The sequence below is a fragment of the Scyliorhinus canicula genome, chromosome 19 (genome assembly GCF_902713615.1).
Source record: "Scyliorhinus canicula chromosome 19, sScyCan1.1, whole genome shotgun sequence".
In the NCBI taxonomy this organism is placed as follows: Eukaryota; Metazoa; Chordata; class Chondrichthyes; order Carcharhiniformes; family Scyliorhinidae; genus Scyliorhinus; species Scyliorhinus canicula.
This window is the reverse complement of record NC_052164.1, coordinates 53852096-53868143: the sequence shown is the minus strand read 5'-3', so window position 1 is coordinate 53868143 and position 16048 is coordinate 53852096. Positions and strand designations below refer to the sequence as shown.

Below are 16048 nucleotides of genomic sequence, written 5' to 3'. Positions count from 1 at the left end.
CAGAGTTTATTTTTATTTATTTCCCGTGCGGCCGGAGAGTCTTTCTGAGAGACTTAGACTGGCGGCGAAATCAGCCAGAAATAAACCCGGCCTTCGCCTCAGGGCGGGCAGCGCGCATGCGCGGACTGGGGCTCGCACGACGGCCTGGAGAGAGCGGGTATCGGGGGGCCTGGACAGAGCGGGTATCGGGGGGCCTGGACAGAGCGGGTATCGGGGGCCTGGACAGAGCGGGCATCGGGAGAGAGCGGGCGTCGGGGGCTGGGAGAGAGCGGGCGTCGGGGGCCTGGAGAGCGGGCATCGGGAGAGAGCGGAGCGTCGGGGGCCGGGACAGAGCGGGCGTCGGGAGAGATCGTGAGGCCAAGGCCGCGCTGAGGAACATCGACGTCGAGTGTTTATCTTCTCTCAGGTAGGCTGCGGCCTGGCTGTCCGCTCCGGGCCCTGGGCCCGGGTACTCAGCTGCTGCCTGTTTACAGGATTGTGACCGGCGCAGTTCCATCCTTGTGTCCCCCCGGCCTGGCTGGCCTGCACTGTCTGCGGTTTCTGGGCACAGAGTTGTGTTTAAATCCGGGGGGGGGGGGGGTTCAGGTAGTCACCTAATTAATGTGACAATCTTACTTATATCGCACAATGGAACTCGTCTGTTTGCAAAGGAAGCTGCTTAATGTTTTGGATTGGAAACCATTGGAGCTGGAGCTCTAATGAAAAGCCTTGATCTGATGTGTTAACTTTTCTCAGATAGGGTCTGCGCAGGATACTCACTTGGCATTTTACTAACCAACTTAAAATAATCAATTTGTTTTGGGTTTATTAGTAATCATCCTGGACACAGGTCTGATACAGTGGAGAACACTGGTGCCATCCCAATAGTAACAGGTAATGAGAGAGAGGAATTTAGGACAATCATCATCAATAGGGAAAAAGTACGAAACAAACTATTGGGATTGAAGGCAGACAAGTTCCCAGGGCCTGATGGCTTTCACCTTCGGGTCATGAAGGAAATGGCAACAGAGATAGTGGATCCATTAGTTATAATATACCAAAATTCCCTGGATGCGGCAAAGGTTTCAGTGGATTGCAAAAAAGGGAGGGAGGCAGAAAGTAGGAAACTATAAGCCAGTTAGTTTAATATCTCGTTCAGAAAGTATTAGAATCCATTATTGAAGAAGTAATAACTGGACATTTAGAAAGTCAAAACGCAATCCATCGGAGTCAGTATGATTTTATGAAGAGTAAATCCGTTTGACTAATTTGCTAGAGTTCTTTGAAGATGTAACACACCAAGTGGATAATGGGGCTCGTGTAGATGTAGTACATCTGGACTTGCAGAAGGCATTTAATAATGTGCCATAAAAAAGGTAAGATCACTTGGGATTTGGGATCATTTATTAACTTGGATAGAAAACTGGCTAACTGAAAGAAGGGAGAGTCAGGATAAATGGGTCTTTTTCTGGTTGGTAAGATGTAACTAGTGGGGTGCCATTGGATTTGGTCCTTGGGCCCCAACTATTTACAATATGTATTAATGAGTTGGATGTAGGGATGGAAGATACTACAGTTAAATTTGCGGATGTCACTAAAATACGTGGGACAGTAAGTTGCATTGAGGAAATAAAAAATTTACAAATAGATAAAGGGTAGCATGGTGGTTAGCGTCAATGCTTCACAGCTCCAGGGTCCCAGGCTCGATTCCCGGCTGGGTCACTGTCTGTGTGGAGTCTGCACGTCCTCCCCGTGTGTGCGTGGGTTTCCTCTGGGTGCTCCGGTTTATAAGAACATAAGAACTAGGAGCAGGAGTAGGCCATCTGGCCCCTCGAGCCTGCTCCGCCATTCAATTAGATCATGGCTGATCTTTTGTGGACTCAGCTCCACTTTCCGGCCCGAACACCATAACCCTTAATCCCTTTATTCTTCAAAAAACTATCTATCTTTACCTTAAAAACATGTAATGAAGGAGCCTCAACTGCTTCACTGGGCAAGGAATTCCATAGATTCACAACCCTTTGGGTGAAGAAGTTCCTCCTAAACTCAGTCCTAAATCTACTTCCCCTTATTTTGAGGCTTGTGTGGCTGAGATCCACGCACACACGGGGAGAATGCAAACTCCACAAGGACACGGGCCTCACGGTAGCATGGTGGTTAGCATCAATGCTTCACAGCTCCAGGGTCCCAGGTTCGGTTCCCGGCTGGGTCACTGTCTGTGTGGAGTCTGCACGTCCTCCCCGTGTGTGCGTGGGTTTCCTCCGGGTGCTCCGGTTTCCTCCCACAGTCCAAAGATGTGCGGGTTAGGTGGATTGGCCATGCTAAATTGCCCGTAGTGTCCTAAAAAAAAGTAAGGTTAAGGGGGGGGGGGGGTATAGGGTGGATACGTGGGTTTGAGTAGGGTGATCATTGCTCGGCACAACATCGAGGGCCGAAGGGCCTGTTCTGTGCTGTACTGTTCTATGTTCTATGTTCTAATATGGTTAGGTGAATGGGCCAAAATTTGGCAGATGGAGTTTAACGTGGATAACTGTGAGGTTATCCATCCATCTCTTGGTCTGGTCTGAAAAATGGAACGGCAACTTATTATCTAAACAAGATAAACTTCGGGGCAAGGGATTTTGGTGTCCTCGTGCATGAATTGCAAAAAACTAGCATGCAGTTACACCAGGAAATAATGATGTGGAGATGCCGGCGTTGGACTGGGGTGAGCACAGTAAGAAGTCTTACAACACCAGGTTAAAGTCCAACAGGTTTGTTTCAAACACGAGCTTTCGGAGCACGGCTCCTTCTTCAGGTGAATTGATTCACCTGAAGAAGGAGCCGTGCTCCGAAAGCTCGTGTTTGAAACAAACCTGTTGGACTTTAACCTGGTGTTGTAAGACTTCTTATCAGGAAATAAGGATAAGGAAGGCAATGGAAATTTGGTCTTTATTTGGAGCATAAAGGTAGGGAAGTGTTGTTGCAACTGTACAAGGCATTAGTGAGACCGCACTTGGAATATTGTGTACAGTTTTGGTCCCCTTTGAAGAGGGGTGTAATTTCTTTAGAGACAGTTCAGAGGAGGTTCACTAGATTGATTCCAGGGAAGATGGGTTTGTTTTATGAAGAGAGATTGTAGGATGGCATGGTGGTTCAGTGGTTAGCACTGTTGCCTCACGGCGCCGAGAACCTGGTTTTGAACCAGTCTCCGGGTCACTGTCATAGAACATAGAACAGTACAGCACAGAACAGGCCCTTCGGCCCTCAATGTTGTGCCGAGCAATGATCACCCTACTTAAACCCACGTAACCCGTAAACCCGTAACCCAACAATCCCCCCATTAACCTTACACTACGGGCAATTTAGAATGGCCAATCCACCTAACCCGCACATCTTTGGACTGTGGGAGGAAACCGGAGCACCCGGAGGAAACCCACGCACACAGTGGGAGGACGTGCAGACTCCGCACAGCCAGTGACCCAGCCGGGAACCGAACCTGGGACCCTGGAGCTGTGAAGCATTGATGCTAACCACCATGCTACCGTGAGGCCCGTGTCCTTGTGGAGTTTGCATTCTCCCCGTGTGTGCGTGGATCTCAGCCACACAAGCCAAAGAGATGCAGGGTCGGTGGACTGGCCAAGCTAAATTGCCCAACAATTGGAAAAAAAATAATTGGATTTAGAAGAATGAGAGGATATCGGCACGGTAGCACAGTGGTTAGCACTGTTGCGTCACAGCGCCAGGAACCCGGGTTCAATTCCCGGCTTGGGTGACTTTCTGCACGTTCTCCCCGTGTCTGCGTGGGTTTCCTCCAGATGGATTATCCTCCCACAACAAAAGGTTATATTTGTAGAATAAAGGGAAGCAGATCTGTAACTGACATGTGGGGAAATTACTTCTCTCACAGGGTTGTGAATATGTGGAATTCACTACCCCAGAGTTAAGTGGATGCTAGGGCATCGAGTAAATTTAAGGAGGAGATACACATTTTTATTTAGTAATGAGTTGAAGGGTTATGGAAAGTGGGCAGGAAAGTGCAGTTGAGGCCAAGAGGAGATAAGCCAGGGGCTGACTTGACAAATCCTGCTCCTAGTATTTAGGTTCTGATGTTTATTGTGATTGTCCTGGACACACAATTGGCATTGTATAAATCCAAGTATTTTTTTCTTGGGTCTGAAGATATTTGGGGATCTATATATCATGGACAAAGACTGAAAATAATTATAAAGCTTTTGGAATGTTTCCCTTTTCTATTTAGAAAATTATTGGGTGGGAGTCATGTTACAGCTATACAAAGCTCTCCTTTGACCATATGCGGAGTACTGTATTCGGTTGTGGACACCACACCATAGAAAAGCTATTTGGTCTTTGAGGAATTGCAGCACAGATTAGTACCTGGATTACAGGGTTAAATTATGAGAGGTAATTACACAAGTTAGGCATATGCTCCCTCAGAACACAAATCATGATTGTTTTCAGGTTATCAGGGGAACAGTAAGGATAGAAAGAAATTATTTCCACTGTTTAGAGAGATAACGGACAGTGCCTAAAAATTAAAGCCAGACTTTTCAGGAGTAAAATTAGGAAACATTTTCTTTCCATGGCACTATTTTGAAGCAGGCGATTTCTTCCCAGGGTCCTGCCCAAAATCTATCTCTCAATCAACATCAAGAACACAGATTGCTTGGTCATTATCACATTCCTGTTCGTGGGAGCTTGCTGTGTGAGAACTGGCCTCCTTAAAGTGCTTTACAGCCAAGGAAATACTTTAAAATTGTAGCAATGAACAGTTGCAATTTAGAAAGTGCTGGAGCCAATTTGTACACTGAGCGCTCCCACAAACGAGAGTGTGAGAATGAAGAGATAATCTGTGCCAGTGATGTTGATTTAGGCATAAATATTGGCTTGGACACTGGAAATAACTGCACTTCTCTTCAAAATAGTACCATGGATGATTTTACATCCACCTGCAAGGGCAGATGACACCATGGTTTAACATCTCATCCAAAACATATTTAATTAGGAGCAGGGGAGACCCTTTGAGCCTGCTCCATCATTCATTATGATCATAGCTGATCATCCAACTAAATAGCCTAATCCCGCTTATCCCCATATCCTTTGATCCCCTTCACCCCAAGTGCTATATCTAACTTGTTCTTGAAAACATGCAATGTTTTGGCCTCAACTACTTCCTGTGGTAACAAATTTCACAGGCCGACCACTCGCTGAAGAAATTTATTTTTGCCCATTCCCCTTAATCTATCAATATCTCTTGCGATTTTATGATTCCTTCTAAACTGCTTACAGTGCTGCCTATCTTTGGGTCATGAGAAAGTTTGCATATGTGGCTGTCTGTCTCATCATGCAAGTAATGAATCAACACAGTGAACAGTTGAAGCTCCAGCACACACCTTCACAGAATCACATCCTGCCAATTAGAGCATCTACCCGTTATCCCTACCTTCTGTTGCCTGCAGCTCAGTTAATTTCCAACCAGATCAATAATTTGCCTTCAATTCTGTTTGCTTGGACTAAAGGTCTTAAAACAGACTTTATCATTTATCTATTATGTCCATTGACTTTTCTCTGCACTATGTTATTCTCATCTTCATAAATTAAATCAGAATCACCTGGTATGACATGCCCTTTACAAATCTGTACAGCTGAAAATCTTTAAGGTGTTCAATTACTGTATCCTTAATCATAGACTTTAGTAATTTCCTGACAACAGATATTATTGGTTGGTTTATAATTCTTTGATTAAATAGCAGAGTGATTTGTAATCGGAAGAAACAGTTTCTGAATTAAGAGAATTTTACAAGATTAGAATTAAGCATCAGAAATGTTTTCACCTACCCAAACCCTAAGATGGAAACCATCTGGGATATACGTCATTCTTTAGGGCCATTATTGTCTTCATTACTTGCTTAATTAGTTTTAGTGAGTCCCCATCTCTGATTCAAGATCTTGCTGAGTCTGTCTACTGTATTGACCACTGTTGCAAAGCAACAATTTAAAATGTCAGCCATTTTCTTTTCATTTAATTTATCATTATAAATTTTCAAACGGCCCACATTACTTCTGATCACTCTCTTTTAAATACAAGTGTAAGCTATTTTGTGTTGACTTTGACATTTTCATACGTTCTGCATATAAATTGTGTTTGCTACTGCACAGAGTAATGCAGCACTCCATGATCTGGGAACCCTGTGCCAAATTGGGAATTTGGTACAGAGGGGCAAGGAGGTTTTGCTTTTGTTTTGTTTTCTCTATAGTGGTTGATGAGTGTTCTTTTGTCTCCGAGCAAGGAGACTGGCGTACCATTACTTTCACTTACCGTTAGTCATTTTGTTACTCATTTAGTTAAGTAATGAAATAAATAGGTTAGATGGACATGACAGAGCATGTGGTAGGTCATGGATATAAAAGTTACTTTAGATCTAGTGTTGTGTAATGACAGGACTAATTAGTAATCTCGCAGTAAAAGATCCATTGAGGAAAAAGTGATCATAATACAAATGAATTTTGCTTTTAAGTTTGAAAGTGACATCCTATTCCAAAACAAGAGCCAATTACATAGGCTTGAGGGACAGCTGGCCGTTGTTGATAAGTTAAATAGGCTGAAAGATATGGCGATAAATGAAACATGGGAAACATTTAAGGAAATAATTTAGCATGTTCAACCAGAATACGTTCTGGTAGAAAACAAAAATCAGCCAGAAAGATCGATACAGGTCTTACTAAGGAAGTCCAGGATAGTATCAGATTAAAAGAAAAGGCTTATAATTTGCCAAAGATTAGCAGTAAAGTGAAGATTGAAAGTGTTTTAGATACCAGCAAAGAGTCACCAAAATGTTGATGAAAAGGGGAAAGATAAGATATGAGTAAACTATCCAGGAATATAAAAACAGGTGAGAGCTTTCAGGACTCTAGAATAAAGGGGAATGGCTAAAGTAAGTATTGGTGATAGAGACAGACACAAGAATGAGGACATGTCAGATATATTGACCAGATCCAGCAGTTTCCCAGGACCAAATGGTGGTTATGATTTTCCAGAGTTCCATTGATTCTCGAACGGTCCCAGTGGATTGGAAGATAGTAAATTAACTCCACAATTTGAGAAAGTTGGGAGAGAAAACCGGGGCCCACAGTTAGCCTGACATCAGCTGTCAGGAAAGAACTGGAATCATTCATTAAGGACACTGAGAAAATCATGCTACATCCGTATGGAGTCAGTGTGAAAATCGCTTTGACATTTCAGTGTTTTTTGGGAGTATATCTTAATAGGGTACAAGAAGCAGAACCAGTGGATGCAGTATGTTTTAATTTCCATAAGGCTTTCATTAAAGTATCACATAAAGGTTAATCCGCAAGATAAGGGTTCATGGGGTTGGGGGTAATATGTTGGCATGGATGAAGGATTGGTTAACAAACAGGAAGCCATGAGTATGGACGTACAAGTTAGGAGTAGACCACTTGGCCCCTCGAGTCTGCTCCGCCATTCAATGAGATCATGTCTGATCGAATTGTAATCTCAATCCCACATTCCTGCCTACCCCCGATTCCTTAAATGTTTCACCCCCTGTTAATCAAGAATCTATAAAGCTCTGCTTTTAAAATATTCAAAGATTGTGCTTCCACTGCCTTTTCAGAAAGAGATCTCCAGAGACTCTACTCTCGGGGGAGGGGGGAATTTTCCTCATTTCAGTCTTAAATGAACAACCTCTTCTTTTAAACAGTGACCCCTAGTTCTAGATTCTTCCACAGAAGGAAACGTTGGGTCCGATCTTACGACCTTGTTACGCTTGCGCTAAAGTGTAACGAGTTGATGAATAGCGGGAGAGGCCAAAAACGGGAATCGCGCCAGGCGCCAAACAGTTTGCGATGCAACCAGCCTGCTGCCGGAGGCGAAATGGGAATCTCGCCGTAGTGTCACGAGAAACCAATTATCACCACTTAAACCCCATTTCCAAGCAATTAACGAGAGCCACCCCTTATCCAACAGCCTCCTTTCACTCAGCGGCCTGACAAGTGGTCACGCTGGCGTCAATTAGAACGCCTTTTAGAACATAGAACAGTACAGCACAGAACAGGCCCCTCGGCCCTCGATGTTGTGCCGTGCTTTGTCCGAAATCAAGATCAAGCTATTCCACTCCCTGTCATTCTAGTGTGCTCCATGTGCCTATCCAATAACCGCTTGAAAGTTCCTAAGGTGTCCGACTCCACTATCACAGCAGGCAGTCCATTCCACACTCCAACCACTCTCTGAGTAAAGAACCTACCTCGGACATCCCTCCTATATCTCCCACCCTGAACCTTATAGTTGTGCCCCCTTGTAACAGCTACATCTACTCGAGGAAATAGTCTCTGAACGTTCACTCTATCTGTCCCCCTCATTATCTTATAAACCTCTATTAAGTCGCCTCTCATCCTCCTTCGCTCCAATGAGAAAAGCCCTCAACCTCTCCTCATAAGACCTACCCTCCAATCCAGGCAGCATCCTGGCAATTCTCCTATGCACTCCCTCCAATGCCCCCACACCCCTCCCACAATGAGGTGACCAGAACTGCACACAATACTCCAAATGTGGTCCCACCCGGGTCCTGCACAGTTGCAGCATAACCCCACTGCTCTTAAACTGTTAATAAACGCCAACACACCATAGGCCCTCTCCACGGCTCTATCCACTTGAGTGGCAACCCCCAGAGATCTGCGGACATGAACCCCAAGATCTCTCCGTTCCTCCACACTCCTCAGAACCCTGCCGTTGACCCTGTAATCCGCATTCAAATTTTTCCTACCAAAATGAATCACCTCGCACCTATCAGGGTTAAACTCCATCTGCCATTTTTCGGCCCAGCTCTGCATCCTATCAATGTCTCTTTGCAGCCTACAACAGCCCTCCACCTCATCCACTACTCCACCAATCTTGGTGTCATCAGCAAATTTACTGACCCACCCTTCAGCCCCCTCCTCCAAGTCATTAATAAAAATCACAAATAGCAGAGGACCCAGCACTGATCCCTGTGGTACACCGTTGGTAACTGGTCTCCAGTCTGAAAATTTTCCATCCACCACCACCTTCTATGTGATGGCCAGTTACTTATCCAGTTGGCCAAATTCCCTCTATCCCACACCTCCTTACTTTCTTCATGAGCCGACCATGGGGAACTTATCAAATGCCTTACTGAAATCCATGTATACGACATCAACTGCTCTACCTTCATCTACACACACTTAGTTATCTCCTCAAAGAATTCAATCAAATTTGTGAGGCAAGACTTAACCTTCACGAATCCGTGTTGACTATCCCGGATTAAGCTGCATCTTTCCAAATGGTCATTAATCCTATCCCTCAGGATCCTTTCCATTAACTTACCGACCACCGAAGTAAGACGAACCGGCCGATAATTACTAGGGTCATTCCTATTCCCTTTCTTGAACAGAGGAACAACTTCGCCACTCTCCAGTCCTCTGGCACTATCCCCGTGGACAGTGAGGACCCAAAGATCAAAGCCAAAGGCTCTGCAATCTTATCCCTTGCCTCCCAAAGAATCCTAGGATATATCCCATCTGGCCCAGGGGACTTGTCGACCCTCAGGTTTTTCAAAATTGCTAATACATCTTCTGTCAGAACATCTACCTCCTCCAGCCTACCTGCCTGTATCACACTCTCTCATCCTCAAAAACATAGCCCCCCTCCTCGGTGAACACTGAAGAAAAGTATTCATTCAATGCCTTTCCTATCTCTTCTGACTCCATGCACAAGTTTCCACTACTGTCCTTGACTGGCCCTAACCTCACCCTGGTCAGTCTTTTATTTCTCACTGAAGAGTAAAATGCCATGGGGTTTTCCTTGATCCGACCCGCCAAGGACTTCTCATGCCCCCTCCTAGCTCTCCTAAGCCCTTTTTTTTTTAGCTCATTCCTTGTTACCTTGTAACCCTCAAGCGACCCAACTGAACCTTGTTTTCTCATCCTTACATACGCTTCCTTTTTCCTCTTGACAAGACATTCAACCTCTTTTGCGAACCATGGTTCCCTGACACGACCATTTCCTCCCTGCCTGACAGGGACATAACCTATCAAGGACACTCAGTATTTGTTCCTTGAACAAGTTCCACTTTTCATTTGTGCCTTTCCCTGACAGTTTCTGTTCCCATCTTATGCTCCCTAATTCTTGCCTAATCGCATAATAATTACTCCTCCCCCAATTATATACCTTGCCCTGCCGTACGGCTCTCTCCCTCTCCATTGCAATAGTGAAAGACACTGAATTGTGGTCACTATCTCCAAAGTGCTCTCCCAGAAACAAATCTAACACTTGGCCCGGTTCATTACCCAGTACCAAATCCAATGTGGCCCCATCTCTTGTCGGCCTATCTACATATTATGTCAGGAACCCTCCTGCACACACTGTACAAAAACTGTCCCATCCGAACTGTTCGACCTATAGAGGTTCCAATCAATATTTGGAAAGTTAAAGTCACCCATGACACCTACCCTGAGACCTCCACACCTATCCATAATCTGCTTTGCAATTTCTTCCTCCCCATCTCTATTACTATTTGGGGGCCTATTGAAAACTCCTAACAATGTGGCCTCCTTTCCTATTTCTAACTTCAGCCCATATTACCTCAGTAGGCAGATCCCCCTCGAACTGCCTTTCTGCAGCCGTTAAACTATCCTTGATTAACAATGCTACTCCTCCACCTCTTTTACCACCTTCCCATCTCTTGCTGAAACATCTATACCCCGGAACTTTCAACAACCATTCCTGTCCCTGTTCTAACCATGTCTCCATAATGGGCACAACATTTGAAAAACCTGAACCTGATGGAAGGGCGTCTGTGGGGACGTGAGGAGATGAGTAGCCATCTTTGCTCACAGGCAAAGAGCCTGGGGGTGTGGGGTTTGCTGCCCCAGTGCTCAGCGGGGGGATGGGGAACTCTCTGCTGGGGGAGGGGGGCCCTCTGCATCAGTGGGCCGCCATGGGAGGGTGGAGGGGGGGCAATCGCACGCGGCACCGCCATGCCAATCCCTGGATCCCTACCCCATTCCGGGGACAACCCTTGTCCCTCCCATTTGTCGCACCCATAACCCTCACCGGCTGTTGAGGACCCTGGCTGCGTGGTTGAAGGCTATCGCTTACAGGGAATTGGCAATTGTGGGTCAGTAGGCACCTGACACAGAGAATCATTGAATTTACAGTGCAGAAAGAGGCCATTTGGCCCATCGGCTCTTGGAAAGAGCACCCTGCCCAAGCCCACACCTCCACCCTATCCCCATAACCCAGTAACCCCACCCAACACTGAGGGCAATTTTGGACACTAAGGACAATATGGCCAATGCACATCTTTGGACTGTGGGAGGAAACCGGAGCACCGGGAGGAAACCGGAGCACCAGGAGGAAACCCACACACACACGGGGAGAACGTGCAGTCTCCGCACAGGCAGTGACCTAAGCCGGGACTTGAACCTGGGACCATGGAGCTGTGAAGCAATTGTTCTAACCCCTATGCTACCGTGCTGCCCAAAAATGCAGCAGCCAACACCCAAACACCCAGGGGATGGGACACCGCTCTGGGGGCACGGCCAGAGGCTGGGTAAGCGCCACGGAGGGGGTTGTTGTTGCCTGGAGAGATGGGCATGGGTCCCGGGGCCAGCATTGTGGAAGAAAGTGACAGAGGCATCATAATGGCTGTGCAAAAAGTTGTTTAATGTGCTGCACAATTCCCGATAGTGCCGCCGGGAAGAGGGGTGGAACTCAGGAGAGCTGGTGGTCACCATCGTCACCCCATGGGACGGGTCCTTATTGGGTCCTTGACGGGTTCTTCCCGGTCAGTGCCCATAGGGCCCTGGGGTTCACCTTGGGACGGGGTTGGGGGGGGGGGGGGAGCAGCTGGATCGAGCCCTGGCTGCCCCTGCATCATCTGGCTTTGCCAGCCCTGGCGGTTCCCCATGGTCCGCACCATTGTGTGGACGGCCCCGGCAATGCTCCTCATTGATTGGGCAATGCTCTGCAGCACCTCGCCAATGTCTACCTGCAACTGGGACAAGCTTCTCGGCCATGCCCATCTGAGAGCGAGACATGACCTGCAGAACCTCATAAAGGTCGGCTGGCACTGGGCGACATCTCCCAGTGAGGCAGACATACTGCTGAGACCCTCCGCCATGACGGTAACCGACTGTGCCATGCCTTGGACACCTTCACTCATGGTGCCGACGTCGTGTACCAGGCTCTCCACTGCGGTCGCCACCCTAGCAGTGTTGGCTTCAGTGCCACTCATTGCCGGTGCCATCTCCTGCACCCGCAGCTATGGATGTGCTGGAGTGACGCTGATTTCTCCCTCTGAATGTCCCGGCCACTCCCTATCGTCTCCATCAACTCCGGGTAACCCTGTCCCATAGGCTGTGTCAAGCTTGGACCCAGCTGGGCCCAGGGATCCAGCAGACCTCCAACTACTGTCTCGCCTGGGGCTTCGTGCCTCCATCAGCAGCAGTGTACCCCAGAAGCCTGACCACTAACATGTCCCACCGAGGTGTGCTTATCTGCGCTGGTGGAGGGTGGGGATGACAGCTGTGCCGCGACTATAACAGTTGTGTCCTCGGGGCTCTCCTCCAGGGGTTCTCCTCTGAGTCATGAGAGGGTGCCGCTCGGGATGGGCCACGCCGTCGGCTGCTGGCCCTGCGGGAGAATGGACTTGTGGTTAGTGGGAGGGATGGATCAGTCAGTAAGGCAATCGCTACTCACATTTGACAGATCCTCCGGGTGGAGCATAGTGGTTCCTCGCGTCTACGACGTCTGCCAGCCTCCCCGTTGGTGACTGCCCTGTACTCGGCTACACCAGTCACCTCCAGGGCCTGTTCTTCGAATGAGGTGAGGATTCTCAAGTCTGGCACCCCACCGCCAACCTGGACCCTCTCCTGTCAATTATGGGAGAGCTTTTCCTGAGGAGACACAGAGTGGGCAAAGTTAGCCACACATGCGCTTCACAGTTGTGGGGGGGGGGGGGGGAGAGCGGGATGGAGGGAGGGTTGGGGTCGCTTGGGGGGGGGGGGGGGGGGAATGCTCATTTGGGGGAGGGGTGGGATGTTGGTGTCTATGCATTTGTGCTTCTTCCGACACTGGAGGAGGCCAGTCCTCCTGGTCACACTGCCCGAGCAGGCTGCTGCCACCACCTCGTCCCAGGCAGCACTGACTGCCTTGTGACTTGCCCTTCGGGACTCTCTGGGTAACAGGACATCCCTCCTCGCCTCCACTGCATTCAGGGGCCTTCACAGGTCAGTATCCCCAAATCTTGGGGCTGGTCTCCTCGGTGCCATTGTTGCTTGCTGGCTGAGCAAGTGTAACTTAAGTGCTGCTCGACCTTGTTCGTTGGGGGCTGGCGAGCCAGCATTCGGGGCGTTAAGTTGACCAATTAATATTGAATTGCGTTGCCTGTTTCGCTGGGCCAAGTGCCGGGAAATATGTGGCAATTCCCGCTCGCTGCAACACTTGGAAATTTTTCAGGAAGATTGCACCCATCCTCTCCACATCTACTGTCAATATATTTCAGCATCTTGAAGGTGTCGATCAAGTCATCTCTTACTCTTCTAAACTTGAATGGATACAAGCCTGGCCTCTCCAACCTTTCCTCACAAGACAACCCGCCCATTCCTGGTATTAGTCCAGTAAACCTTCTCTGAACTACTTCTAACACATTTACATTCTTCCTTGAATAAGGAAACTAATACTGTACACAATACTCCAGATGTGGTCTCACCAATCCCCTGTACAACTGTCAGTATAATCTCCCAATTTTTGTAATCAATTCCCCTCACACGCAATATCCTATGACACCCAAATCATTGACCTTGGAGCTCTGCAATCTCTCACCATTTAGATAATAAGCGTCTTTTTTTAAATTCTCCCTGACAAAATGGGCAATTTCATATTTTCCCATATTATACACTATTTGCCAGATTTTTGCCCCCTCACCTTATCTATAGCCATAGTCTTCTTCAGTATGTACTTTCCTACCTAGGTTACAGACCAAGTACTGGAAAATGGAATGAGAATGGATAGATGCTTGATGGCTGGGGTCTCAATCAATATTCATCAATAAATCAATAATTAGACTAAGAGAATAATGTATTGAAGTTTGCTGATGATACAGAGCTCAGATTGTAAACCGAGGAAAGGACACAGAGGCTGCAAAGAGATATAGCCAGATTAGATTAGCAACAAGACAGCAGACGTAATATAATGTGGGGAAGTGCGAGATTATTAATTTTGGTCCTAAGAATAGAAAAGCAAATTACATGTAAAAAGGTGTGAAAGATGTAATTGTTGATGTTCAGAGGGACTTGGGTATACTTGCACAAGTTGTCCAGGGAGTTTGCATGGAGGTACAGCAAGCTATCAGGAAGGAAAATTACAAATTGGCCTTTAATTGCAAGGGGAGTGGAGAACAATAATAAGGAAGTTTTGCTACAATTGAACAGGATTTTGATGAGATCACTCCTGCAATACTGTGTGCAGTGTTGGTCTCCATATTGCGTTGTAGGTGTTGTAGCAAAGGTTCACCAGACTGGTTCCTGGGATGATAAGATTGTCCTATGATAAGTGGCTGAGTAAGTTGGTTCCATGTTCTGTGGACTTCAGAAATTTCAGAGGTCATCTTTTGAAACAAAGATCTTGAAGGTACTTGACAGGCTCAACGCTGAGGTTGTTTCTCCTGCCTGGGGAACCTAGAACATGGGGCACAGTCTCAGGATAAAGATTGATTATTTAGGTCTGAGATGAGGAGAATTGTATTCACTCGGAGAATTGTTAATCGTTGGAATTTTCTATCCCAGAGGGTTACAGATGCTCCCTGATTACATAGATTACATAGAATTTACAGTGCAGAAGGAGGCCATTCGGCCCATCGAGTCTGCACCGGCTCCTGGAAAGAGCACCCTAACCAAGGTTAACACCTCCACCCTATCCCCATAACCCAGTAACCCTACCCAACACTAAGGGCAATTTTGGACACTAGGGGCAATTTATCATGGCCAATCCACCTAACCTGCACATCTTTGGACTGTGGGAGGAAACCGGAGCACCCGGAGAAAACCCACGCACACACGGGGAGGATGTGCAGACTCCACACAGTGACCCAAGCCGGAATCGAACCTGGGACCCTGACGCTGTGAAGCGATTGTGCTATCCACAATGCTACCGTGCTGCCCCAATTGAATTAAGACCGAGACTGTAACCAAATTAAGGAATATGTGGAGCAGTGGGAAAGTGGATTTAAGGTTGAAGATCAGCCATAATTGGATTGACGCGCAGGCGCCAGTATGCTCCACCCCCGAAAGTATCCTCTCTGTGCGGAGCATGCGCGGTGCTGCTCCGGGCTGAGCGCAGCCGCAGTGAGTGAGTGCGGCTCCCAGAGGCTGAATGAGAGCTGCCGCGAGCGGGGACAATGGTGAGAACCCAAACCCCCCAATAAGACCCATTGGTTTTATTGTCAGTCTGCAGACAGGAGCTGGAGAACTGAACCCAGGCAGAGGAGAGGGAGGGAGAATTATATCTTTCTTAGCATGGTGGTTAGCGTCAATGCTTCACAGCTCCAGGGTCCCAGGTTCGATTCCCGGCTGGGTCACTGTCTGTGCGGAGTCTGCATGTCCTCCCCGTGTGTGCGTGGGTTTCCTCCGGGTGCTCCGGTTTCCTCCCACAGTCCAAAGATGTGCGGGTTAGGTGGATTGGCCATGCTAAATTGCCCGTAGTGTCCTTAAAAAAAAGTAAGGTTAAGGAGGGGGTTGTTGGGTTACGGGTATAGGGTGAATACGTGGGTTTGAGTAGGGTGATCATTGCTCGGCACAACATCGAGGGCTGAAGAGCCTGTTCTGTGCTGTACTGTTCTATGTTCTATGAATATCAGAGCAGACTTGATGGGCTGCATGGTCTACTCCTATTTCTTACGTTGTTGCATCATTTGCATGTTCCTTTCAATAGTCACATTCTGTAGCTCTTACTTTCTGTTTGTCACCCTTTGTATATCTCCAAGTCACTGGAATCTCTGGAACCTGTGCTACACTTTTGTTTTGTTTTCTCCCT

General features: G+C 47.3%; 1 protein-coding gene across 1 annotated transcript in view; it reads left to right on the top strand.

The window, feature by feature from the left end:
- The first annotated feature begins 254 nt into the window (after positions 1-254).
- The window catches only part of ddx42 (DEAD (Asp-Glu-Ala-Asp) box helicase 42), a 146735-nt gene continuing 130941 nt past the window's right edge, over positions 255-16048 (top strand). Inside the window, exon 1 of the mRNA XM_038779390.1 lies at positions 255-406. The gene's annotated coding sequence lies outside the window, so the exon portion shown is untranslated. The remainder of the gene's footprint in view (positions 407-16048) is intronic.